Source organism: Rutidosis leptorrhynchoides, chromosome 3 (assembly GCF_046630445.1).
Source record: "Rutidosis leptorrhynchoides isolate AG116_Rl617_1_P2 chromosome 3, CSIRO_AGI_Rlap_v1, whole genome shotgun sequence".
Lineage (NCBI taxonomy): Eukaryota > Viridiplantae > Streptophyta > Magnoliopsida > Asterales > Asteraceae > Rutidosis > Rutidosis leptorrhynchoides.
The window spans coordinates 148,260,048-148,287,739 of record NC_092335.1 but is presented as its reverse complement, the minus strand read 5'-3'; the positions used below and the strand labels follow the sequence as shown (position 1 = coordinate 148,287,739).

General features: G+C 36.1%; 1 pseudogene; it reads right to left on the bottom strand.

Moving 5' to 3' along the window:
* Nucleotides 1-7,055: 7,055 nt before the first annotated feature.
* LOC139900488 (uncharacterized) lies at nucleotides 7,056-23,965 on the bottom strand (annotated as a pseudogene).
* Nucleotides 23,966-27,692: the final 3,727 nt, after the last annotated feature.

The window sequence follows — 27,692 nt, the reverse complement described above, 5'->3', positions numbered from 1 at the left end:
CAGGGATACACTATTGGTATATAAAAATAAAATTATGAGTACTCACGTATCAATATTGAGATTCAATATTGCAGGAACGGTACGTAAACGCAACGGAGATGATAAACACTAGATTGACCTCACGAGCATACCCTCGAACATTACCCATCACCTCCATAGCTATAACCCATAATTTCCTTAGCTCTATCCCACTCATAAAACCCGTTTTGAAAACACTTAGACAGCACTCCGTCGTAATATTTTATGTATACTACTAATAATAATAACTCCTAATAATAATATGATTAATAATAATAATAATAATAATAATAATAATAATAATAATAATAATAATAATAATAATATATAATACGAAGTAACAATAGAGAAAGAGAGATTGAGAATTGATACAATGGTACTAGAAATCGAATGACTTTATAGAAGTTTTTTTTTTTTTTTTTTTTTTTTTTACGTACGCATGCAAACAATCTTCCAGCTCATAAAGCACTTTGTGCTCTGCCGACACTCATAAATCATTTGAGTAATATGTATAATATTATTTAATATATATAATATATTTAATCTTTAGAATTAATTAAATATTATATTATATTTACGTTAATGGTAAAAATATAATTTTTACAAAAATGACACGGTCGTGGTCTCACGACGCATGTACCACTTTCGGTTTTTCGGGCGCACTTTCGTACATTTAGAAAACTAGCCTTTTACGTTACGTGACGTGTACCTTTTACAAAAATTAGACTTACTCAACAATAAATTACCTTTATAAAAATATAACTTATAAAATTGACCGTTGTGGTCATTTACTTCTATAAATCAGTGACTCGTTGTTTATCAAAATGTATTATTTTAAATCAGGACGTTTTATGACTCGTACCTTTATCAAAATATAGACTTAAATTAATTAAAAACTAATCCACTCAGAGTGTAACTTAATCTTTTGAGTGTTTTGGTCATTTACTTTTATAATTCATACCCTCGTTAGTTATCGAAGTATATTTAATAACATTAACTTAAACCAAAACGTCTTTTGACTAAATTAAAATATATTTATAATATATAGGTTTGAAATACTTTAATAAAATATTTAGATTTTAATTATATTTCAAAGTATATTTGAAGATCGTTTATGATATTATATCCTATAACGTTTATACTTTAAAAAAAATATAATTTCCTTATGCGTCAACGTTTAGTTTGTTTTCCTTAAACTTTCTAAATAATATAACTATATTCCCAAAGTTTCTCTTTCACTCTAAATAATAGGAAGGTTAACTAGTTAACGTTTATATAGAAAGTCGAACAGAAAACTCCACTAACATTTGGCTAGTTCCCGTTAATTGACACCTTTGTCTTCTTTTATAACTCACTTTACCATTTTCCGAATACGGTTAATAATAAGGGTTACCTAATTCAAAGTGGACCTCATAACAGATACTCTTAATCATAATTCAATGTATCTGATAATTCAATCATTTGATATTATCTTTTAATCTCGTCGATAAACTTACACCGAACAAATATGTTTATGTAACATATTATTCATTCAATACCTTGATAGCATTTCCAAGTTAAAAAAAAATAGATCTTATAGCTTATATTAACTAATCCGTTCAATGTTTTATTAATATATCTCAATTTAATAAGCACACATGTATATGCATATATATTTATTTACACATAATTGTTCGTGAATCGTTAGGCATGGTTAAAGGGTATTTGATTAAATGAATATAGTTTCAAAACTTTTGGGACTCAACATTACAGATTTTGCTTATCGTGTCGGATATATATAAAGATTAAAGTTTAAATTTGTTCGGAAATTTCCGGGTCATCACATCCAATTCTAAATATACGATTTTTATATAATTAATATTAATGAATTAATGAATTAATGATTAATAATTATAAATATTTTAATTATAATCAAAAATACAAATAATACTAATAATAATAATAAGAGTAATAATACTACTAAGTCATAAAAATGATAATTTTAGTGAAATTGATAATAATACTAATGTTATTAATAATAATTATAATAATAATACTAATTATATTATTATTAGTAGTAATAATATTTTATATAACAGATTCCATATTTACATAGTATTAATAACGCTAGTATTGATATCAATAATAACAATATCATTATAACAACTATATTATTCCATATTATAGATTATATAATACATATTATATCATAATGAGTATTATACATTTTAATGATAATAATATCTAATAATAATGAAGTTATAACAAGTTACATGTTTCCATGATATGATTAATAATACTGATTTTGATAAAAGTAATAATAATAATATTACAACAAATATATTTTTATCTTGTAATTAATTCAATTAATTGTTCGTGAATCGTCGAAACTGGTCGGAGGTCAAATGATTTCATAAAATAGTTCAAAATTTTTGAAATTCAATTTAATAGACTTTGTTTATCATGTCGAAACCATATAAAGATTAAGTTTAAATTGGTCGAAAATTTCCGGGTCGTCACATATGGTCTATCAATACATGTATAATACAAGAAAGTTAGTTAAGATATAGTTAGTATGGATTTGTTACAAAATTTCACGTAGCTAAAACAAGCAAATTTATCCAATTTTGTTTTACCCATAATTTCTTCGTTACAAACCCATTTTGAGTGAATCCAATTGCTATGGTTTCGTATCGAACTTAACTTTATGAAAATAAACTGAAAAAAGTGATGGTTTATAGTCAGATTTATAGGTTACTGATGTGTGTAGCGTGGGGGTACGAAAATACTATATATTTTTAGTACGAAAAGCGATACAAACTACAAAAGTTTTAATTATTTATTTACAGATGGGATATACCTAAACCTTGCTACAACACTATAGGCAGTGTACCTAATCGTAGAGTAGTATAGTTTTTAGTAAGTCCGGTTCGTTCCACAGGGAGCGGGCTTATTGTACACTATATTTTAATTAACTATATTTGTACAAAATATTTATAATAATATATAAAAGGGGGTTTACCGTTTAATGACCGATTTGTCGATTTTAAAACTTTAGTCGCAGTTAAAACCTAATGTAAAATATTAAATAAATAAAAGACTTAATTTAAAGCGTAAAATAAATAACGATAATGAAATTGCAATAAATAAAAGTGCGATGAAATAAAATTGCGATAATTAAAAATGTGATAATTAGAAGTGCAATTAAATATGAAAATAAAGGAATTATGCTTATTTAAACTTCCGTAATCATGATGTTTGACGTGTTAATTTTATTTTATTCCCATGGATTAATTGTTCTTTGTCCTGGATTATTCAATATGTTCGTCTGGTTTTTGTCCATAACAGTCCATCAGTCATAAATATAAAGTGCGAGTGTCCTCGTCAAATTATCCTTATACCCGAAGTCAAATATTCCAACTAATTGGGGACTTAAACTGTAACAAGGTCTTAATACTTTGTTTAATAATTACACCAGGATATCGACTGAGTGTAACCCAAGGTTTTAATACTTTGTTATCAATTATGTCAAGTGTCCTTGTACATAATTTCACCCCTGTTTTAATAATTCTAGTGGCTATTAATCCATTCCCGTGTCCGGTTAAATAAACTATTATTCGTACATATAAATACCCCGCCCATCGTGTCCGATTTGAGTGTATATGGTTATTTATAGGTACATCCAATTGTAAATCTTTATATTAAAATTAACAAACTATCATTTAGTTAAACAAATATAAAGCCCATTAATAGCCCATAGTCTAATTTCCACAAGTGTCGTTCTTTTATCCAAACCCCAATTATGGTACAAAATCCAATTACCCAATTTTAATATTTTTAGCCCAACATCATGATTACTTCGTCTTAAATAAGCATAATAATAACTTAAGTACGAGACATCAATGTAAAAAGGAGAACATAGCTTACATTGATTATTTATCGCGTAGTGTTACACGGACAGAGCTTCGACTTTAAAACCCGTAAAATAACCTTTACATAACCCAAACTAATCTAATATAAAACTATCCTATACTATAATATATATATATATATATATATATATATATATATATATATATATATATATATATATTTATTATTATTAGAGGAGTATTATATATATATATATATATATATATATATATATATATATATATATATATATATATATATATATATATATATATATATATATATATATATATATATTTTTTTTACTCGTCGAATTCGTTGGTTATTTATAGATGTGGCCAGGATTTTGGCCCCATGCGATCGCATGGATTTTTGCCTTCCAGGCCATGCGATCGCATGGCCAGCTGGATCCAGCCACATTTGCTTGTTTTCTTCTTTGTCGACATAATATATAAATATATATAATATATATATAATTTATATAATTATATATATAATATATATATAATTTATATAATTATATATATATTATATTATATTCTTGTGCATAGTAGACTCATAATTTTTGGTCCGTTGCGTCGCGCGTTGATAGTTGGCTCAGGTCCCGGTTTCGGATTTTTGAACGTCCTTTCGTATAATTTAATATCTTGTACTTTGCATTTCGCGATTTGTAACTTTGCACAAAAATTATTTTCCTTAACTTCCAAAATCCGTGCGAGTCTTTTATTCACTTTTTAGTGGCACTTTTGAGTGCACTATGGCTTTAGTGGCACTTTTCCAGCTTTAGTGGCACTTTTTCTCCAATTCTTTAATCTTCATGCTTTTCGTTTCGTAACTTGTACTCTTGTCAATTTTAGACGTTTCTCATCATTAAATTGAACCACTTGGATTGTATCTTGTACATTTGAGCTTTTTGGACATTTGCGTCTTCAATTCTTCGTTTTCGCCTTTTGTCTTCGCACTTATTTAATATAAACGATTACAACTTAAAATAGGACAATTACAACTAAATAATTTACATATTGGGAGGATATTGCTACTAAATATATGTTCATTTGGAGCACTATCAGTTACAAGTCGTTTTTGTAAGAGGTAGTCATTTCAGTCGAAAGAACGACATCTTGATGACCATTTTGAAAAACATACTTCCACTTTGAGTTTAACCATGATTTTTGGATATAGTTTCATGTTCAACAAATATCATTTTTCCAGAAGAAAAACTTTTAAATCAAAGTTTATCATAGCTTTTAATTATCTAACCCAAAACAGCCCCCGGTATTTCTACGACGGCGTATGTCCAGTTTTACGGTGTTCTTCGTGTTTCCAGGTTTTAAATCATTAAGTTAGCATATCATATAGATATAAAACATGTGTTTAGTTAATTTTAAAAGTTAAGTTAGAAGGATTAACTTTGTTTGCGAACAAGTTTAGAATTAACTAAACTATGTTCTAGTGATTACAAGTTATATTCTTCGAATAAGATAGTTATATATATATATATATATATATATATATATATATATATATATATATATATGAATTGAATGATGTTATGAACATCATTACTACCTCAAGTATAGTAGGTAAACCTACTGAAAATGACAAGAAATGAGCTAGAGCTTCAAAGGATCTTGAATGGCTTGAAAGTTCTTGAAGTGGAATCATGACACAAAAATAAGTTCAAGTAAGATTTCTACTCGAAATAAGATTGTTATAGTTATAGAAATTGAATCAAAGTTTGAATATGAGTACTACCTTGAATTAGAGAGATAACCTACTATAAATAGCAAAGGTTTATTGATCTTGGATGATTACTTGGAATGGATTAGAAAGCTTGGAAGTAAACTAGTAAACTTGAAAGGGTTTTCGAAGTGTTCTTGAGTAGTTGTTTTTATGATGATTATAGATAATAACCAAAACTTGTATTTGATGATTTCTTGATGGAAAAATAGTAGTTTAGACGTTCATGGAAGAGAGTGTGTGTGTTTTGAGAGAGAATTGGAAAGAAAATTGGAATGAAATGGAGTGAATGATGAGTGGTAAGTGGTGAGTGGTGAGTGGGGTTAAAAGGAGTTCTAGTTAGTTGACTAGTTCATGGTAGAAGTTAAACTTGATTAGTCATGCATGACATAATCAAGAGTGGAATCCCATGCTAGTTCCTATTGGCATATACCCATAGTAAGTACGTCTAGAAGCTGTGTATAATATGAGTACGAATACTGAATGAGTACGAGTAGAATTGTTGATGAAAATGAATGGAAATGTAATTGTAACCATTTTTGTTAAGTATGAGTGTTTTGATATATGTCTTGAAGTCTTCCAAAAGTATATATTAATACATCTTAATACACTATATGTATATACATTTTAACTGAGTCGTTAAGTCATCATTAGTCGTTACATGTATGTGTTGTTTCGAAGCCTATAAGTTAACGATCTTGTTAAATGTAATTAATCCATTGTTTTTGTACTTAATGAGATGTTAAATTGTTATGTTAACATAATAACATGGTGTATTAATATATCTTAATATCATATATATATGTTAAAATGATATTACAACGATAATTGTTACATATATATATATATTGTTTCGAAATCCTTAAGTTAGTAGTCTCATCTTACTCGTGTAGTTCATTGTTAATACACTTAATGATATATTTAATTATCATTTTATCATTTTAACATAATGTATTAATATCTTAATACAATACATATGTATTAATTTTAATTAAAACGTTGTTATAACGATAATCGATATATATCGTTTCGAGTTTCTTTAACTCGGTAGTCTCATTTTATGCATATAACTCTATGTTAATATATTTTGTGAGATACTTACTTATCCTAATATCATGTTAAATATATGTATGTATGTATGTGTGTGTGTATATATATATATATATATATATATATATATATATATATATATATATATATATATATATATATATATATATATATATATCCATATATATATCATCATGTCGTTTTTACAAGTTTTAACGTTCGTGAATCACCGGTCAATTTAGGTGGTCAATTATCTACGTAAAACTCATTTCAACTAATCAAGTCTTAACAAGTTTGATTGCTTAACATGTTGGAAACATTTAATCATGTAAATATAATTCTCATTTAATATATCATCATGGAAAAGTTCGGGTCACTACACTTAACCTCATTAACTTAGATGCATCAAACATACAAAACGAATTACGCGGACTTAAAGCATCCATATTAGTAAGCAATTCGGTGCTTACCTCACTAAATCGATCACCAAGTTCTTGAATTATCATATCCAAAACTGCATTAAAAATGTCAAACTTGAAGAAATGTTGATTGGTAATATTCGACTTTCGATTTCTTAAAACAACATATACTTCATCCATGTTTAACCTTTCAAGATCGTGATGTGACAAAATGAATATACATCCTCCAATAACCCATCAAACCCGCTCTCTCTAAAGTCTTACAATGAATTTTTCGTTGCTTCCACCAACGAAACCGCTTCTAGTATATTTTGATCTTTTCTTTGAAGAGCTCGTGATAATACATTTGTGAGCCCTAAAACATGCAACATCAAGTGCAAATAAAACACAAAATCAAAGGTTTCAAAATAAGTTAGAATCCCGGATGCCCGGCGCCGACTCAAAGCATTATCACCATCACTTTTAACATATTCAAGAACCCTGACAACTTCCGAAAACAAAGACTTTAAACTTGACATTGTTTTATGATGAGAGCCCCATCTTGTATCACCTGCCCTTACAAGAGAAAGTTCTTGATTTTTCCCACTTCCCGTTTCAATTTCACCACTAGTAATTTATTTTGCTAGCTTATCTTTATAAGCTCCTCGTATCATATCTTTTCATTTACACGAAGCGGAAACAACATTTACCACCAATGCCAATGTTGAGTCCCCAAAATAATTAAGGATTTAATTATGACAAAACAATATTTATTTGCACTAAAGTGTTATGTGCAGCCAGCACACGTTTGTTTATGTATAGTCAGCTAATATAGCTGTGTCGAGTGTTTAGTATGCTGCCTAGTCTATCAGCACAAGGTAGAAATGTATTCTTCGAATCAGCACAGGATGTGCACCCAGCAAATCAAGAATATCAAGTGACTCAGCATATGAAGGACCAGTAAGTCTGGATATTAGCATACAACACAAGACAGCCATGCTCCATTACAAGCATGGTAGTTTCCCAGAGTGGTCTACATCAATGCACTATTCAACAGAAGTCGAAGACACAGTTGAACAGAAAAGGACAGGAGTCGGCGGCTGACAAGTGACCTTACAAGACCACGTGGGAATGCAGAAGTGGAACGCATGTGCAGACATGTGTTATACTTTATTCATACCTAGGGAACACAACATTCCATTTGTTTAAATCAAATGGTAGTGCCAAACCGAATGGGTGTGTTCCAGCAAATAGCTACCTAAGAGGAAAGAAGGAAAGCACGCCTTCTGACACAATTGTCCCCACAAGTACAAGGCATCCAATGTACTAGTGGACAATAGATTAATTACACAGTTAATAGAACTACTATATATATTGTTGTATCCACTATTGTAAAAAGGAGTGGTGTGGGTTTATTTGTTAGAGTCCAAACCGTGTAATAGCTTTAGTTTGTCTCTTAGCTATAATCTAGGTAATCTGTATCAACCAACTATCATTTCCGCCAAGGATAGTTGTGATTCTTTCTGATTTAATCAATAAAGAATAACAGTTGAAAATTACCTGTGACTCTATATTATTTACTACAGAATACTAAACGTGATTAACTGACTAGTTAATTAAGAAAAGAATTGTATTCACCCCCCCTCTACAATACTCCTGTTGTTATTTAGGGACCAACAACTGGTATCAGAGCTTCAGTCTTGATAATTAATATCTTGGATCTGAATTCTCTTATGGCTTCGTATTCAAACTCAGCTTACCTTGAGAATGGCTCGTCTAACAGACCACCTAAGTTTGATGAACATGAGTATGAAACCTGGAAGGCAAGGTTCATGCTCCATCTTGAGTCTGTGGATTCACTCATGCCTGGAATTGCCAAAGATGGCCCTTTTGTTCCCACTGAGACAGTTGGTAGTGCACCAGCAACAGCTGACACTCCTGCCATCCCTGGCAGAGAGGTTATTCTCACTCCCTCTAGATGGGATGATGAGGATAAACGTCGAGTTGGTCTTGACCCTAAAATCAGAACCCTGTTAGCCATAACTTTGCCTAACCCACTGTTCAAACTGATCAAGGGAAAAGAAAATGCTAAGCTTATGCTTGACTACCTAGATGTCACCTATGAGGGTATGGGAGAAGTTAGGCAGAACAGGATGATTGCTCTTAAAAGAGAATATGAAATGTTCTTTGCCTATAAGAATGAAACCCTTAAGCAAACCTTCATTAGGTTTAACTCTTTGATAGCAGACCTGACCACTTTAAATGTAACCTACACTGAATTTGAACAAGTGAACAAATTCATTGATGCACTGCCATGTAAATGGAAACCTGTTACTGACCCATTAAGAACCACACAGACCCTAAAGAACTTTAACCTGTCTTCTCTCTACAGTTCCCTTTGGAATCATGAGAAGGCAGAAGCCAAGTTTGAACTTAACATGAAAGAAAACTTTAGGTCTGCCCCCACCACTTCAAAATCATCTAAAAATGATGATGCTGCTCTTATTGCTGCTGCTAAATGGAAGAAAGCTCAAAAAGCTTTACTGGTTCAAAAGTTACTGGCAGAACAAGAGTCAGCTGATAGTGTTGAGGAAAATGGTACTGGGTCTGAAGAAAGCAGTACAGATGAAAGTGATGTAGAAGGGTTTGCTGAAGGTATGGCTCTGCTGGCTAGGCAGTTCAAAAGGTTCAATCGTAGTAGAACCAGCAAGTCATACAAAGGGAGCAAAAAGCCAAATGCTAGGTACAACAGCAAGTCAGTCAAGGGTCCTAAATCTGAGTGCTTTAATTGTGGGAAGGTTGGACATTTTGCTGCTGAATGCATGTCCAAGAAACCTTCCACGTCACATGCTAACTCTTTCTCAAAAGCTGATAAGTACAAAAACAAGTACAAAGCTATGAAAGCTCAGATGAAGGAAAGTGCAAAGACTGACAAGAAGGGTAAACAGCCAGAAAAGGTTCTAGTTGCTGAACATCATGACTGGGATGAAGCCAGCACGTCCTCATCTTCTGATAGTGATACTGATGATGATGGTGCTGGTTATGCTACTGGTAAAAAGCTGTGTTTGATGGCCAAAGAGGTCGAGGAGTCTGATGAGGATGATGGTGGTAGTACGTTTTTGGCTGATATGAGGGAAGCTGATCAAAACAGAGATTCTCCTCAATGGAAAACTGAAATGATGTATAAGGTTGATAATTTTCGAACTTATACTGATGATGAAAAAGCTGAAATGTTTGACTACCTAAGAATTGATTTATGCAGAAGCTGCAAACGTGAAGAGAGTTTGAAATCTAATAACAAATCTTTAAATGAAAAACTCAAAGGCAAAAATGATGAAATTAAGATCTTAAAAGATACAATTTCCAAACTTGAAAAACAAAACTTTGCTTTAGAAACTCTTCACGTTGAGGCAGCAGAAGTCAAGACCCAGCTGGACAATCTCAAAAGAGTTGTTGCTTCATGGTGCACATCTGCTCAACGCACAGCTAAATGTGTTAACGAGCAGGTGCCTGCCCAAGTTCAAGCCTTCTTTGCTGGTGACTATGCTGCTGCTGCTGCTATTGCAGAAGTTACTTTCATGGACCCGATTCTTGAAACTGATCCTGAAGCTGTCTTGCCAAATACTTTTGCCAAGATAGTTGAAGGTAAAAAGGTTGTGACAAACAAATTTGTTAGACCTACTGTGTCCCCACCACCTGCCATGAAAGAAATTTTGGAGGATGAAGTTAGAGCAAGAGAAGCCAGTAACTCAATTGATGAGACTACTGACCCCTCAAGCATCCACTACATGACTCCGAAAGAAAGACGTATTAAAAGGGAAATCACTGAAAACAATTTGAGAAAAGTTAAACCAACTGATTCCCCTTCGTGTTCGAGTTCTACCAGTGCTAAGCGAGCTGATGACCAATCTACTGGTCACCCAGTAGCTGCAGACAAGCCAGTGAAACGAAATACTGGCAAATCTAAGGCAGCAGTTAAGATACCTACTGGTTCATCAGCATCAGAAGACAAGCCAGCAACTTCCCACGCTAACTTGTCAAATGATAAAGAAAAGACAGTTCACCATGGTCATGGTACTGGTTCCAAAAGGAAAGCTGCCCATAAGGGAAAAGCAAAAATTGACTCGACTGATGAGCTGTCTATCACTGAGATAATGACAGCCAAGCTTGACCAGCTAATTGAGGCAGTAATTAAAAGTCGACCCGATCCTACTGCCCTTATTAGATCTGTGCATGACCAGCCACAAAAGCCAAAAGTGAGAAAATGCTACAAATGTGGCAGCAAAGCTCACCTGGCTAACCAGTGTACTCAAACCCAAACCCCATCTGCTGCTTCTTCTAGCAAGCCAGTAGAAAAGAAGAAGTCATCAAAGGTGACTCCTTCAGAACCCATTCTTGGATGGGTTTCCAAAAAGAACTAATCTCTAAGTTATTGTGCAGGGCATTCAAAACAAGCAAATCTGGTATCTCGACAGTGGATGTTCGAGACATATGACCGGAAGTAAGTCCCTGCTGATGGACTATCAGGAAAAGGATGGTCCAGTTGTTTCGTATGGAGATAATTCGTTGGGTTACACAAAGGGTTTTGGTACTTTGACAAATGGGAATGTCACGTTCTCAAATGTTGCATATGTAGTTGGGCTTAAACATAACTTACTCAGCATAAGCCAACTGACAAGCAAGAATAAGATAGTCCAATTCAGAAAGAAAATTGGTACTATTTTTGATAAGACAGGGAAGCCACTGCTGACTGCAAAACGTCATGAAAACATGTATCAAATTGACATGAACACAGCAGTCACAACAACTGATACTTGTTTCTATTCGAAGGCAGCAGACAACCTGAAGTGGTTATGGCACAAGAGACTCTCACATCTCAACTTCAAAGATATTCACAAATTATCCAGTAGAAGTTTGGTGTCTGGGCTACCCACAATGTCTTATGTGAAGGACAGATTGTGTCCTGGTTGTGAAAAGGGGAAACATCACCATGCCTCGTTCAAATCCAATCAAATCTCATCTGTTGAGAAACCATTTCACTTACTTCATATGGATCTATTTGGTCCAGTGAATGTGGCCAGCTGTAGTGGGAAGAAGTATACACTGGTTATTGTTGATGAATACTCGAGATACACTTGGGTGTTCTTTCTGAGGCAAAAGAGTGAAGCTGCTGATGAAATCATCAATTTTATCAAAAGAATGGAGCTTTTGAATGGGCAACTGGTGAAGCAACTAAGAAGTGATCATGGTACAGAATTCAGAAATGCTACATTAGAAGAATTTTGTGCTGACAAAGGTCTTTCCCAAAATTTCTCTGCTGTGAGAACACCTCAGCAAAATGGTGTTGCAGAAAGAAGAAACAGAACTCTCATTGAAGCAACAAGATCTATGTTGGCTGAGTCTGGGTTGAAGAATTCCTACTGGGCAGAAGCTGTGAATACTGCCTGTTTTACCCAGAATAGATCTCTTATTGTGAAAAGACATCAGAAAACTGCTTATGAAGTTCTCAAAGGAAGAAGACCCTCAATTTCATTTCTTCATGTATTTGGCACTCCCTGTTACATTCTAAATAATAGGGATCAGCTGGGCAAATTCGATGCTAAAGCTGATGAAGGTATATTCCTTGGATATTCCAACATGTCAAAGGCATATAGGGTCTACAACAAAAGAAGAGGTTGTTTTGAAGAATCCATTAATGTTACATTCGATGAAACTGCCTCTGCTTCATCTACTGATCGTGAAGATGAAGTGTTACTGTTTGAAGAGCCTACTCAGCAAGCTCTTGATGATGAAGAGCCAGCAGCACAACCCTCACCAATCCATGCTGCTGGGTTCTCTGATGATGAAATGGAACATTCTGTTCCATCTGTGTCTAAACCAAGTGGACCTACTGGCTCTACTGAAGTGCTGCAACTTGAGCCTAGGTCTGCTGGTTCTGAGAGATCACAAGCTGGTACTGATTCTACTGATATTGATCAGCAACCTTCTGTTGCTGCTCACTCATCTGAACCAGCTGATGATCAAGATGCTGTGTGTTCTACAACCAGCTCACCTGTTCATAACACCAAATGGACAAGGGAGCATCCGATTGAGCAGATTATTGGTAATCTTGCGAGTGGTGTTAAAACACGGAGGCATGCTACCAGTAACTTTTGTATGCATGTTAATTTTGTGTCTACCATTGAGCCCACGTGTCCTGAGGAAGCACTTCAAGATCCTAGCTGGGTTGGTTCAATGCAAGAAGAAATTACTCAGTTTGATAGGAACAAAGTGTGGACATTGGTACCTGAACCTGAGGATAAGACAAAGAAGATCATTGGTACTAAGTGGGTATTTAAAAACAAGATGGATGAAGATGGTGTCGTTATCAGAAACAAAGCAAGATTGGTTGCTCAAGGGTTTAGACAGGAAGAAGGATTGGATTATGGGGAAACTTATGCACCAGTGGCTAGGATGGAAGCTATCAGATTGTTCTTAGCATATGCTGCTAGGATGAACTTTAGAGTATTTCAGATGGATGTTAAATCTGCTTTTCTGAATGGGAAGCTGCAAGAAGAAGTTTATGTCAAACAGCCTCCTGGTTTTGTAAGCAGTAAATATCCAGACCATGTCTACAAGTTAGACAAAGCTCTTTATGGCCTTAAACAGGCTCCAAGAGCATGGTATGAGACACTTCATGTGTATCTCACTGGTATAGGTTTTAAAGTTGGAACGATTGATACCACTCTATTCTCAAAGGAGATAGATGGTGATCTCTTGTTGGTACAGATATATGTGGATGATATTATTTATGGTTCTAAAAATGAAAAACATTGTCAGGATTTTTCAAAACGTATGTCAAAGGCATATGAAATGAGTTTACAAAGAGATCTGCAATACTTTTTAGGATTGCAGATCAAACAACTTGATGATGGAATATTCATAAGTCAAGATAAATATATCAAAGATATGTTAAAGAAATTTGGTCTGACCTGTTTAAAAGACATAGGGACTCCAATGGCAGCATCCATTAAAATAGATGCTGATCCAAATGGTGAACCAGTCAATATCACTGAATATAGAGGTATGATTGGATCCCTACTTTATCTCACAGCCAGCAGACCAGATATTATGTTCGCCACATGTCTCTGTGCCAGATATCAAGCTGATCCTAAAGAGTCACACTTGCTGGCAGTAAAAAGAATATTCAGATACCTAAAAGGTACTGCTAAACGTGGTCTTTGGTATCCCAAAGACCAGGATTTTGAACTAATTGGGTATTCAGATGCTGACTTTGCAGGGTGTAAAATAGACAGGAAAAGTACTACTGGTGGGTGCCAGTTACTGGGTAGTAGGCTAGTCAGCTGGACAAGCAAAAAGCAAAATACTGTGTCCACATCCACTGCTGAAGCAGAATATGTCTCTGCTGGTAGTTGTACTGCTCAAGTACTGTGGATGCAAAGCCAGCTAAAGGACTATGGTGTTCATGTTACAAAAACTCCAATCTACTGTGACAACACCAGTGCAATTGCTATCACCAACAATCCTGTGATGCACTCAAGGACTAAGCACATCGATGTTCGGTATCATTTCATAAGGGATCATGTTCAAAAGGGTGATGTTGAGTTACATTTTATTTCTACAGACCAGCAATTAGCAGACCTATTTACAAAGCCATTAGATGAGAAACGTTTTAACTATCTCATCTCTGAGCTGGGTATGCTTGAGCTTTAAATAAAAGACAACTTTTGGTGGTGTGCTGGCTCTACAACGTGTAGGGCAAACCAGTAAGTCACATTTATTTACTTACTGCCTACATGTCAAACAACCAGCACAGCAAGGTCTTTTATATTTTGGTTACTTAAATGTTTTAAATGAAATAATAAATAGCTCTCCAAATTTAATGATTCCTTAAAACTGGAAACTCATTTACTTCCAATGATTTAAATTAAATTCATGACATATTAAATGTAACAAAAGTATTTTGTATTTAATAAAAAAAAAAATTATTTTTGAGGTTTAAATCAATTTGTTTGAAATAAAATCTGATGCATTTAATGCTGTATGGGAGTAATGAGTGTTTAAGCCGTATAAATGTCATGTCAACCGTCTGTCTCCCTTTGAAAACGTGCCAGTCTGTCACATCTGCCCACGCGCCTGCAGATGACAGTAATTTTCTCTCTCCTGCACTTTTTCACCCACTCACAACGGATAAAAGTGTGTTTCATCTTACAAAATAACCTTCGGTTATTCATTTTTCAAAATACACACACTTTTACTCTCAAAATCTTTTCAATCTTCAAATCTTCATCCTACACTCATCAATGGCAGAACAACAATAGCAATCACCACGTGCTGCAAGCCAGCAAGAGGAACAACAGCAACAACAACCTCAAACAATCGAACCACAACCGCAACCACAACCTGCCCCACAACCGGCACCGGCACCGGAGGAACCGGTGGTTCAAGAACACGTCGTTCAAGGACCACTGTTCAATCTCCACCCCAACCTGGTTAGGGCTCCAAATGCACCTGATCACTCACTGATTCGCCTATCTAGAGGCAATGCTGCACATGCCCTCTCTATTCCCAAATCGAAGGTTAACAAAGGGTATGAGGCCCTCATCGAATACATCCGTCAATCACCTTTGGCAAGAGCCATCACCGGTGTACCTTCCCGATTCTATGCTGCCTGTTTGGCACGATTTTGGTATACTGCCACTGTTGCCACCACTCCCGGCAACGTTCCATGTATTCGTGGCATGGTGACTGAAACCCTAAATTGCTCTGTCACCGTCGAAGCTATTAGACGTGCTCTTCAATTGCCCGGTGGACCATTTGTTGCTTCACCTACTAGTGACGAATTAAGAAGGGAGGTGTTGGAGACCATTGGGTTTGCTGGACCAGTGGCACATACACCGTTGAGAAAGCATATGCCACCTCTGTGGTACTACTTCTTTGGGTTGATGACTCAGTGCATGAGTCAAAAGTCAGGAAGCTTTGACCAATGCTCAGATTTTGAGCTCAAGCTTGGTCATGGGTTGTTGTTCAATAGGAACATCGATTACGCCCTTGAAATTTATTTGAGGCTAAGGGAAATGGTGACTGCTAGAGTAAGAACCAACTTGATTCCATTTCCACGATTCTTAAGCCTGGTATTTGAAAGTGAACTGGGTGAAGCTTATCAGCAAATTGCTGATCAATCATTTGAGGTCCCAGTAAAACAAGGGGGTATGCCAAAGGATGTACCTGCTGCTCCATATGCTGAGTTGACACCAGCAATGAACGAGTATCTTGCTGCTCGTCGTGGAGCCACCCAATCGACTGCCTCTGGTTCTGCACCAGCTGAGGGGGAGGGTCCTCAGCGAAAGCCAGCAACGCGAAGGAAGCAGCCAGCTACCTCAACTAGTACAGCCACCGTCTCATATACTGGTAAAGCAGTAGTTGTATTAGAATCTAGTGCTCTCTAATCATAAAGAACAGCCCTAGTCTTATATACTGACTACCCATTTCTAGTGTTGGAATCCGTTGCTCATCTATTTCTTGGTAACAGGCAAACCTAAGCGTGCTAAAGCTGGCTCCAAGCGAACCACAGGGGAGATTGCACCAGTCTCAGCTGCTGCTCCTGCAAAGGATGTAGCTATGGAACCTGGTGCGTTTCTAGACCAAACAGCAGAACAATCTAACTTAATTAAAAAATTTTTAACTGCTGACTTGAAAAATGTTGAGGGAGTTAACGGTATAACCCTGGCTCCCAAGCTGACTGGTTTTAAAACTGGTGTCAAGAAGAGTAGCAACCCATACTCGTCTAACCAGGCACTTCCACATTTTTCTGAAATGAACTTATTGCAATACTCTCTGCTGACAGTACAACTAGCAGAGAACATAACTGACCCCCAAAGCAGGCTTGAGCTGGGTCTTCATCGTGTTGAACCAGCTCAGGTGACTGCACAGCCAGTATGTTACTCGGATACTGTTAAGAGTCGCACTCCTACATCATTACCAGCCAGATCTCTTACACTATCTGGGTCAACATGTGTTGCCAATGAGTCAGCAGAGTCACCGCTGTACTTACAGACACCTTCTTCTGTCTCATTCGAAGGGCTGACCAAATCACAAGTCTGTCCCCAGAGACCAAAAACAGATGCAATTGTTGAGTCAAATTTATTTGGTTCTACAGTTGCTAACATAACTTGTTCTATTGTTTCAGTTCTTAGCAGGGTAGATGAACAGGCAGAGGGGGAGCAAAATAAAGATGTTGTTATTCCTACTGGTGATATTGCTGTCTCTGCTACTGGTGTTGGTGCCACTGATTCTGTTACTGGTGGTGCTGATGCTAGTACTGTTGATTCTGCTGCTGCTGGTGTGGAAGATGTTATCATGGAAGAACCTCCTGTTCTTGAGAAGGTTATTGACAATATTGTCAAGGATGTTCTTCTTGATGAACCTGTCACCCAGCCAAGAGTGGACCCTGCATTAATGTCTGATGAGCCTGCTGATTCTTCTGATTCTTCTTCTATGGAACGTCAAGTTCTTACAGAATCGGCAGTTCGTCATCCTATTGGTCCGATTTTGGTTGCTACTGAACCAACCGCTGAGGTTGCTGATGTTAAGGATGCTGGTACCTCTGCTGACACAACTACTGATTCGACTAAGGCTTCTGTTACTGAGGAAACAAAGCCATATGTTGTGCAGGTACCAGATCCAGATGAAGTTGTTCCTAACTTCATTTTCAAGGGAGCTTCAATCTCTCCCAAGATTGCTATGCTGGTCGATCAGCTGACCATTGATCCCGAATCTGCGATAGTCTCAGCCAGCAGATTACCTCGTGAAGAGATGGTTGAGCTATTATCTCAGCTTGATAGACCAGCTAGAGAAGAAATTTATGAGAGGATAGCCCTGCTGGAGCAAATCAATGAACAGCCTTACTATCATGTTTTTGGTATGGCTCCAGCTGCTTCGCCATTTCCTGGTACATGGAGGCCTCTCAAGTTTGTCATCGATCCTACTACTGGTAAGTGTGTTATGCAAAATGTCCCTGATTCGCCAGTACCTTCTTCTTCCTCAGCTTCTTCCTCCTCATCTTCTTCTGATGAGGATGCTGATGAAGGTACTGGTAAGGGCGAACCAGTCACTCATGATAACGTGACTGGTTCCAAAGACAAACCAGTGGATCTTACTGATGACAATGCTGATTGTAATGCTGACAAGGATATCAGTGGTTCTAAGCCTTCGGGCGAAGGTAAAAACGATGGTGATCATGATGATGAGTCAGCTCCTGACCTTCCATCTCCACCACCCCACGGTGATACTCCTCTGTTAGCTTGTGCTGACCAACCTTCAACCTCTGCATACTTAAAGTTCAATGCAGATGAGGTTGCTGATATTTCCACCTTTGCTGTCTATAAGACACTGCAAGGGATCACACCAAATTTGGAGGAAACTATTAGCAGAGCTATTGTTGATAGTGTCTCTGCTGCTGTCAGATCTGCTGGAGAGGCTGTTACAACTCCTATTGATCTTAAACTCCAGCAGGTGTGTGCTTTTACTGATGTGGCAGTCGAAGCAATCACAAAGCACCACGAAGATGAAGAGGAGCTTCAAAGGCGAATTATCTCTCACAATGAGTACTGTGAAAATATCACCCGACTCCAAGCTGATTTGGATGCTGCTAACCGCAGAAATACTTTCTTAAATGAGGAGAACAGGGTGTTACACGAGAGATTGGAATCGCAGGAAGCTCAAATGGCTAACATGATTCCTGCTGCTACCTATGTTCAGATGGTTGAAAACATGCAACGAATGGCTGCTTTGCAAGGTGATGTTCGGGCCATCGTTGAACAAATGGCTATGGGTGTAGCCAGGAATGAAGTTAGATCCTCCAATCTTCTGCTACGACAATTTGGTGTGGATCCTGGTGCCCATCTTACTCCAGAGGTTGCTGAGTGGAACAATTTTGCCTTCTCTGCTCCTCAGTCAGACAGTGATCTTGATGCTACTGTCTCCCCTTCTATTACTGCCCGTGCTGATGACAAAAAGGGGGAGAAAAAGTCTCAAAAGAAATCTAAAAAGAGAAAACAGTCTGAGGGGGAGCATGAACATGAAAAGGCTCCTAAACAACCCAGGAGAGATGGAGATGGTGATGGTGATGGTCAAGACACTGGCCCTAAGCCCAGCAACGCTCATACTGAAGCTGGTGGTGCACAGGCAACTGGTGGTACTCAACCCAGTGTGTCTGCCACACCAGTGGATGATATTGGTTCTGGCAGTAAGCCCAGTGATGTTTCTGATATGGCTGTAGCTGAAGCTTTTGTGCTGTCTCAATCTATTGAACGTAAAATGAAGAGGAAGTTAGAGAGACATCAAAAGCGACAGCAGGAACTAGATGATGCCTTCAATGCCAAGTTTGAGGCCTTTGCTGAACTTAAACGTCGTAAGCTTATGCACAAAAGATGGCTAAGTCCAAAAGCAATGGAAGTCGATGATGACCTGACTGCCTTTGATAAACACAGAAAAGAGGCAAGAAAAAGAAATGCCAAGTTCATGGTCAAATACGACAAACAGAGGGCAAAGCTGTATGCACAGAGAGCAGAAAGAATCAGGAACATGACTCCTGCTGAGATGAAGGATTACCTTGATTCTACTGAGTCAACTGGTGGAGTTAGAGCTGATATTTTCATGAAATGGGTTGATGCTATGTTAGAACCCAGCTCTACTCCTCAACCAGCATCTGCTGCTCAGCCAGCTACACAACAAACACAGCCAGCAGAAACAATCATCCTTAATGATGATGATGCTATTAGACAGGGGGAGCATCTTGCTATTGTTCCTTACCTGCCTCCTACTCAACCTGTATCGACACAAGAACCATCAGCTGAACCCAGGCCTATTGACAAATACAGGGTGAAATCTGCTCCTAGGGACAATCAGCCCCTGAGGAAAGGACCCCTATTCGAGGCAGCTGATGAAGGTACTGAAGTGGTTGAGCCAGCTGATACTAATCAGTCAGCTGGCATTGAAGACACAGCAAGGAGTGCTGTGATAGAAGACCCAGCCAGAAGTGTGCTGCTGGGTAGTACAAGTGTTGAAGACCCAGCAAAGTCGGTTGAGCTGGGTGCTAAACAAGTAGGTGATGAAACGGTTGATCCTGCTCACTTCACAGTCTGGGGAAGAGACGGCCAAACATTTGTTCTATCTCCTCTTCCTCCCCAGATTCAAGTTTACTTTGACAGAACACAGGATAACCGGGTCAATCAGCATCCAGTTAGTTCATCTGGCAGCTATGAATCATCTATGTATCCTCCATCTTCCCCAAGGGTTCATGACAAACATATCACTTGGGAAGATGACTCAGTAACCCATGGTGAGCCGAACATCAGAAAAATGAACCCAGATGAAAGAGATGCCTACAGACTTCAGATCACTGTTCCAGAGTTGCTTGAACAAAGACAAATTGAACTTAATGAAAGAATTCGTCAAGTCAGGCTGCTGCATCACCCTCTTGATCAGCCACACTATATTGCTGCACTAACCTTTGGCGTTGACATTAGGGTGTACTTGAATAACAGTGGTCTCAGGCTCTCCACTACTGATGAAAGAATTCATTTTGAAGATGCTCTCCAGCTGGGTATGGATATAAGGGAGTATTGTGCTGCCCTTAGTACTGAAGAGGGTAGAAAGATGGTTGAAGCAGTAAAATCCCTGAACATTTCTTATGATGATTATCTGATGGGTTTAGCTGCTGAAAGGGAAGCCAGAGAAGCTGCTGATGCTGAACTTGCTGAACGTTCAAGGCTTCAGGATATTGAAGACAGATTGGCTGCTGACAGAAAGCAACAGGCTGAGTCCCTCAAACTAGCCAGAGCCATTGTCAAAGAACAGGATAAGGTTTTTGATAAGATAGAAACTGCTGAGAAAGTACCTACCACTGCTCCTGTAGTACCTGATCACAATATTGAGTTTCCTGATACTTACTATAAGAGCAGGTATGGTAATGTGATGAATAGAAGATCTAATCCCTGCAGAATTATCAAGGTAAACAGGGGGACAAAAAGGGCTTTCAATGTTGTCAGGGAGAACAATGTTCAAGAAAGGATTAGTTTTGATGACTTAAGAACTCTTGGATTCAGTGAATGGATAGAAATCTTGGAGTATTTCATCGGTAAAGGTGAGAGTGCTATCAAGAGTGCTCTTAAGACTGAACTCCAACAGCTGTTCAAGAAGGCAACTAAGTTTGGGAATGCACCAGTAGTTGATGTTGATGAATTTCTTGCTCAAAAGCCTAAAGGGAAGCAACCTACTGGTGAAGGACCAACTGGGAGAAGCCGAATTGTTCTACCTCCTTCCATCCCTGTTTTTGACCCTGCTGAATTACCTCTCCTGTTCCCTGAAGCCTGGAAGATTAAACAAGAGGAGCTATCTGATGAAGAAAGAGAAAGAGAAAGGGATAAAGATAGATAGTCTCCTATGTGCTTAACTTGTATCTTTGTAATTTACTTTTTATTTTTGAATTATCTTGTAATTATTGTATATATCTGGTGTAATGTTAGTAAAGTGAGTTTATCTTCAAAATCATATCAAATTATAAGATATAGATAACTCATCAAAAGATCCCAAAACAAACTTAAAGGGACGAATTTACTGTCTACTCTCTCTAGGTCCCTAAGTGCTGGCTTTAGTGTTTTCTCTTCAAGTCATGGGTTTTGTCATCATCAAATAGGGGGAGATTGTTGAGTCCCCAAAATAATTAAGGATTTAATTATGACAAAACAATATTTATTTGCACTAAAGTGTTATGTGCAGCCAGCACACGTTTGTTTATGTATAGTCAGCTAATATAGCTGTGTCGAGTGTTTAGTATGCTGCCTAGTCTATCAGCACAAGGTAGAAATGTATTCTTCGAATCAGCACAGGATGTGCACCCAGCAAATCAAGAATATCAAGTGACTCAGCATATGAAGGACCAGTAAGTCTGGATATTAGCATACAACACAAGACAGCCATGCTCCATTACAAGCATGGTAGTTTCCCAGAGTGGTCTACATCAACGCACTATTCAACAGAAGTCGAAGACACAGTTGAACAGAAAAGGACAGGAGTCGGCGGCTGACAAGTGACCTTACAAGACCACGTGGGAATGCAGAAGTGGAACGCATGTGCAGACATGTGTTATACTTTATTCATACCTAGGGAACACAACATTCCATTTGTTTAAATCAAATGGTAGTGCCAAACCGAATGGGTGTGTTCCAGCAAATAGCTACCTAAGAGGAAAGAAGGAAAGCACGCCTTCTGACACAATTGTCCCCACAAGTACAAGGCATCCAATGTACTAGTGGACAATAGATTAATTACACAGTTAATAGAACTACTATATATATTGTTGTATCCACTATTGTAAAAAGGAGTGGTGTGGGTTTATTTGTTAGAGTCCAAACCGTGTAATAGCTTTAGTTTGTCTCTTAGCTATAATCTAGGTAATCTGTATCAACCAACTATCATTTCCGCCAAGGATAGTTGTGATTCTTTCTGATTTAATCAATAAAGAATAACAGTTGAAAATTACCTGTGACTCTATATTATTTACTACAGAATACTAAACGTGATTAACTGACTAGTTAATTAAGAAAAGAATTGTATTCACCCCCCCTCTACAATACTCCTGTTGTTATTTAGGGACCAACAGCCAACTTATCAAAGAAATCACCTCCATTATGATGTTTCGCAACTGCCACAACTACTAACTGAAGTTGGTGTGCGAAACAATGAATATAATAAGTTGAGCTATTATCTTTTAAAATCAAAGTTTTCAAACCATTGAACTCTCCACGCATATTGCTTGCTCCATCATAGCCTTGACCTCTTACCTATTTATTTATTTATTTTCATGAGAGACAATAATATAAACTGTAAGAGATAAAAATAAATAATTTCAAGTTCTTACCTGTTTGAAACTCACTTTATGTTCAGCAAATAAAGAATCGATGGCAGACTTTAATGTTAGAGCATATGTGTCTTTCACATGAACAACACCAACAAATCTCTCCTTAACAACTCCACAGCCATCAACATATATCAAAACTACGGCCATTTGTTCCTTTTTAGACACGTCACTCAACTCGTCAACCAATAAGCTAAACACATTGTTACCAATTTCTTCAAATATAGATTTGAGTATTTCTATGGCGAAACATTCAACAATGTCTTTCTGAATATCAGGTGAAGTTAATTTACAATTCTTTGGAGCTTTTGATATCGCGTTACGGGCATTTTCTTTTTGACTTGAAATTAACTTCAATATTTCCAAGAAAATTCCTCTATTTATGGAGTCTTCACTCTCGTCATGACCACAAAATGGTTATTGCGTTATGCATTACATATCTAACAGCATCAATTGAACTTTGTAATCGAATTCGATACTCTTGCTTCTCAATATCAGATTTCCTATGAAAAACAGCGGCTATTGATTGCTTTGGCTTCATTAGATCTTCACATTTTTGATGTGCTTTATTGTGAAAACTGTTAACATTACCTTCATGAAGAATTAACCTATCTTTTTTGTTCCAATAACTAAAGCCATCAGTCACAAATGCATTACTCCCACGTTGTTTTCCAACTTGATCTCTGAATAGGTAACACCACAAACAATATACCTTATCTGCCTTTACACTATACTCTAACCAGCGAAATTCATCAAACCAAGTTACGACAAAGCGTCTATCTTTTGAGCATACCTTTTTTGTGGGAAACAAATTTCCACGTGGTTGACAAGGTCCTCTTTGCATATAAAGTCTCCTAATTTCATCTCTTTGATTAGGGTCATAGTCCAAAATCTTTTTTTTATTTGCGGGATCCCAAGGTAGATCGGCTATATCAATTTTTTTTGGCATTGAAGGGGTGGAATTGGGTGTTGAAAACTTATTAAAAGCATTTGAACTTGAAGGCTCTTCAAAGTTAGATGTTTTTATTTTTACAAATCTATCTAGATTTCCTTGCATCTCTATAATTCAAGTAGGTACAACAACAACAAAAAAAAAATCAATTAGGTAAAATGTATAAACTATAAATACATACAATACACAAAAAATACTATGGAGTATAAATTAAAAATGTTGGAACTAAGCTAAACATAAAACCTAAAAATTAAAAAATGATACTGTAATTAAAAATCAAATATTCTAAAATTAATAAGAAATTATTAGTTATTACCTTTAACGAACATAAAACGTCAAAAGCTTTTAAATAGTCATCGATCGAACACAGTTGTCGGCTTGTTGAGTTGTTGTCGCTACAGCGCTACTCGATAAAAAAAGGAAAAACTCCAAAAGTTGCGGCTGATATGATTCAATCGAGTAATACATTTTAAGTCAAGGATATGGAAAACAATTGGGCTCTTGGAGTCTTGGATTTCTATTATGTTTGGGCTTCAAAGACAACTATTGGGTCAATCAAAAATTTGTTGGTGTCACTCAATAAAAGGCCAAAAAATTAAACACTAAATATCACTTTGGGCTTTGAGTTTCTGGATCACTGAGTGGTGTCACAGGCCCACTCAAGTGGCTGAATACCTTCGCCTCTGGGTGGGCGGATGTAGTTAGTGGTGGTTGAAGGAGGTTGGAACAGGTGGTGTTGTTTATGTAATAAATGTATAAAATGAAAGTTTGAAAATTTATCAAATTACCCCTATTTGATGAGTGTAAAATGACTGTTATACTCCCGTGAACAGTGAAATCTCATAGTAATTAGTATGCGGATGTAGTTAGTGGTGGTTGAAGGAGGTTGGGACAGGTGGTGTTGTTTATGTAATAAATGTATAAAAGGAAAGTTTGAAAATTTATCAAATTACCCCTATTTGATGAGTGTAAAATGACTGTTATACTCCCGTGAACAGTGAAATTTCATAGTAATTAGTATTGTTTGATAATAACAATAACAATGTTAGGATTAATTGTTCATTTAGCTTATGAATTGTTTTAGTGTATATGTGTGTGTAGCTTATTAATTATTTTACTTGACTTCCTCTCTATTTTCTCTCAACTATTGTAATCTCGGTGTAACTACTTTAGTTATCAATGAAAACTATCTTTTGAGTCAATCTTCGAGTCTGATTCTCATTTCGACGACTTCTAGTTGGTTCTAGTGTTCTTAGATTAGTATTAATCCAAGGAAGTTGATATAATGAACTAATGGAGTTTACTAGATTACTATCAGTCCAACTTGTTCAATTCAACGAAAAATAATAATTATTTAATGGTCCAATTTAGAATGGAAAAATTAAGTTCCTGTAAAACTTTTAAGATACAATGCCGCTTATGTTTAGACTATTCGACGGTCACGTCAAAGTCAAGTGATGTACTTTTTTGTGATGTGGTAAGGTCAAGAGATAGAAATTTTTTAAAGGGTCGTTAAATTTGATTATTAAATATTGTGGTGGTGATTTGATAAAATATTATTGGTAATTGAGTATAAAATAGATTATTTAATAATAGATAAAAATAAGTGGCGAAATCTGATTGGTCCATCAAAATTTGACACAACTTTTTCCTTCCGTCAGATTTGTGACTGACGCCCCATTCCGTCAAATTTTGGCGCCCCGTTAGGGGCGTCAGGGGCGTCAAAGAGGTGACACATGGGATTCCACGTAATTTGACGGATAAAAGTGACGCTGGGTTAAAACAAGCCTTATGATGCAGTATTGTTGCAGTGTACCGAAAAAGTGCGGTTAAAATCCCTCTTTTTCTCTCTTTTAAGTTTGTTATACCAAATGTGAGTTTGATATATTATATTTTTTATTTATATTGTTTTTAATGTTATTTTTCAACGAAAATTCTAAGGGATCTGTTTAAGGTAGATGAAACTTTTGTACAATTTAATAATTTAATAACCGCTACTTAAAAATATAAATATTAGCTATGTGCAATAGGAGTCAGGCCGTCCCGTCGATTTTAATTTTTATACGAATCCTGTTCAATTGATAAAAAATAAGCTTTTGTATACAAAAAGTTCTGAATATATGTAAGAATAAGTTCAGTAATACTAAGAAATTAGGTTCAGCATAATCATCACCCATAACAATATTTTGGATTATAGGACCCTTTGGATTATGGGTCATGTGTGACTGCACGTGTTACACACCCTCAACTCCACCCCTGGCAATAGTTTTATGCAAATTAATAAGGGTTAAGGCTACTCAATGGTTATATACTTTTTTTTTTGTTCCGATATAGGCCATATACAAAAAAAAAAAAAAAAAAAATTAAATACTATTATAGGCCATAAATTTTGTAAAATTGTGCTAATGTAAACAAAATGTGGCTGGTTACCTGCTAAACATGTCATCTTCATCTTTAATTTCGTTGTTCTTGGTGTTTTTCATACTTTTTCCAGTTTTCCGGCGACTTGGGCGGCAGAACACGGTGGTTTGTGGTGGCCTACGGCGGATGTACAACAAATCAACACCAAAATGTGCAGATACCTTCGGTTTATCATCCTAAACACAAACCCATTATCAAATTCGTCAAACAAACTCTCAAAATTCATGAATCGAACGATTTCAGTTTCAACCTTTTCAAAATAAAAAATCCACATAATACTGTATTATTAAGAGCCCAATTATCAAGTATTCTGAAAGCCAATTCGTGAGAAATCAAATCAAATCAAATTAAAATTGTAGTGCCTTGTACAACACGACGAAATCATCCAATTTTAGTTCGCTGGTCGGCATGTGTAATTTATTATTGTTGCCTTATTATGCACATAGATAATTCTATAAATTGGTAATTGTTATAATCATCCTAGGCCGCCAGCCACGTATTTGATGCTAAAAATTGTAACAAAATTTTGCTTTCATGATTCAGATTTGTTTAATCGAATACCAGAAATTCGAAAACTAATGCGGGCCACAGAGAGGTTCATCAATGATTGCTTGAAGTTCATCAATGACACAGGTTAATGAAATGTCCCGTTCATATTGATTATAAACGTTCCATATTAATTGATTTCGTTGCGAGGTTTTGACCTCTATATGAGACATTTTTCAAAGACTGCATTCATTTTTAAAACAACCATAACCTTTATTTTATCTATAAAGGTTTAAAAAGCGTTACGTAGATTATCAAATAATGATAATCTAAAATATACCGTTTACACACGACCATTACATAATGGTTTACAATAAGAATATATTACATTAAAAATAAGTTTCTTGAATGCAGTTTTTACATAATATCATACAAGCATGGATTCCAAATCTTGTCCTTATTTTAGTATGCAACAGCGGAAGCTCTTAATAATCACCTGAGAATAAACATGCTTAAAACGTCAACAAAAATGTTGGTGAGTTATAGGTTTAACCTATATATTATCAAATCATAATAATAGACTACAAGATTTCATATTTCAATATACATCCCATACATAGAGATAAAAATCATTCATATGGTGAACACCTGGTAACCGACATTAACAAGATGCATATAAGAATATCCCCTATCATTTCGAGAAATCCTTCGGACATGATAAAAACGAATTCGAAGTACTAAAGCATCTGGTACTTTGAATGGGGTTCGTTAGGCCCAATAGATCTATCTTTAGGATTCGCGTCAATTAGTAGATCGG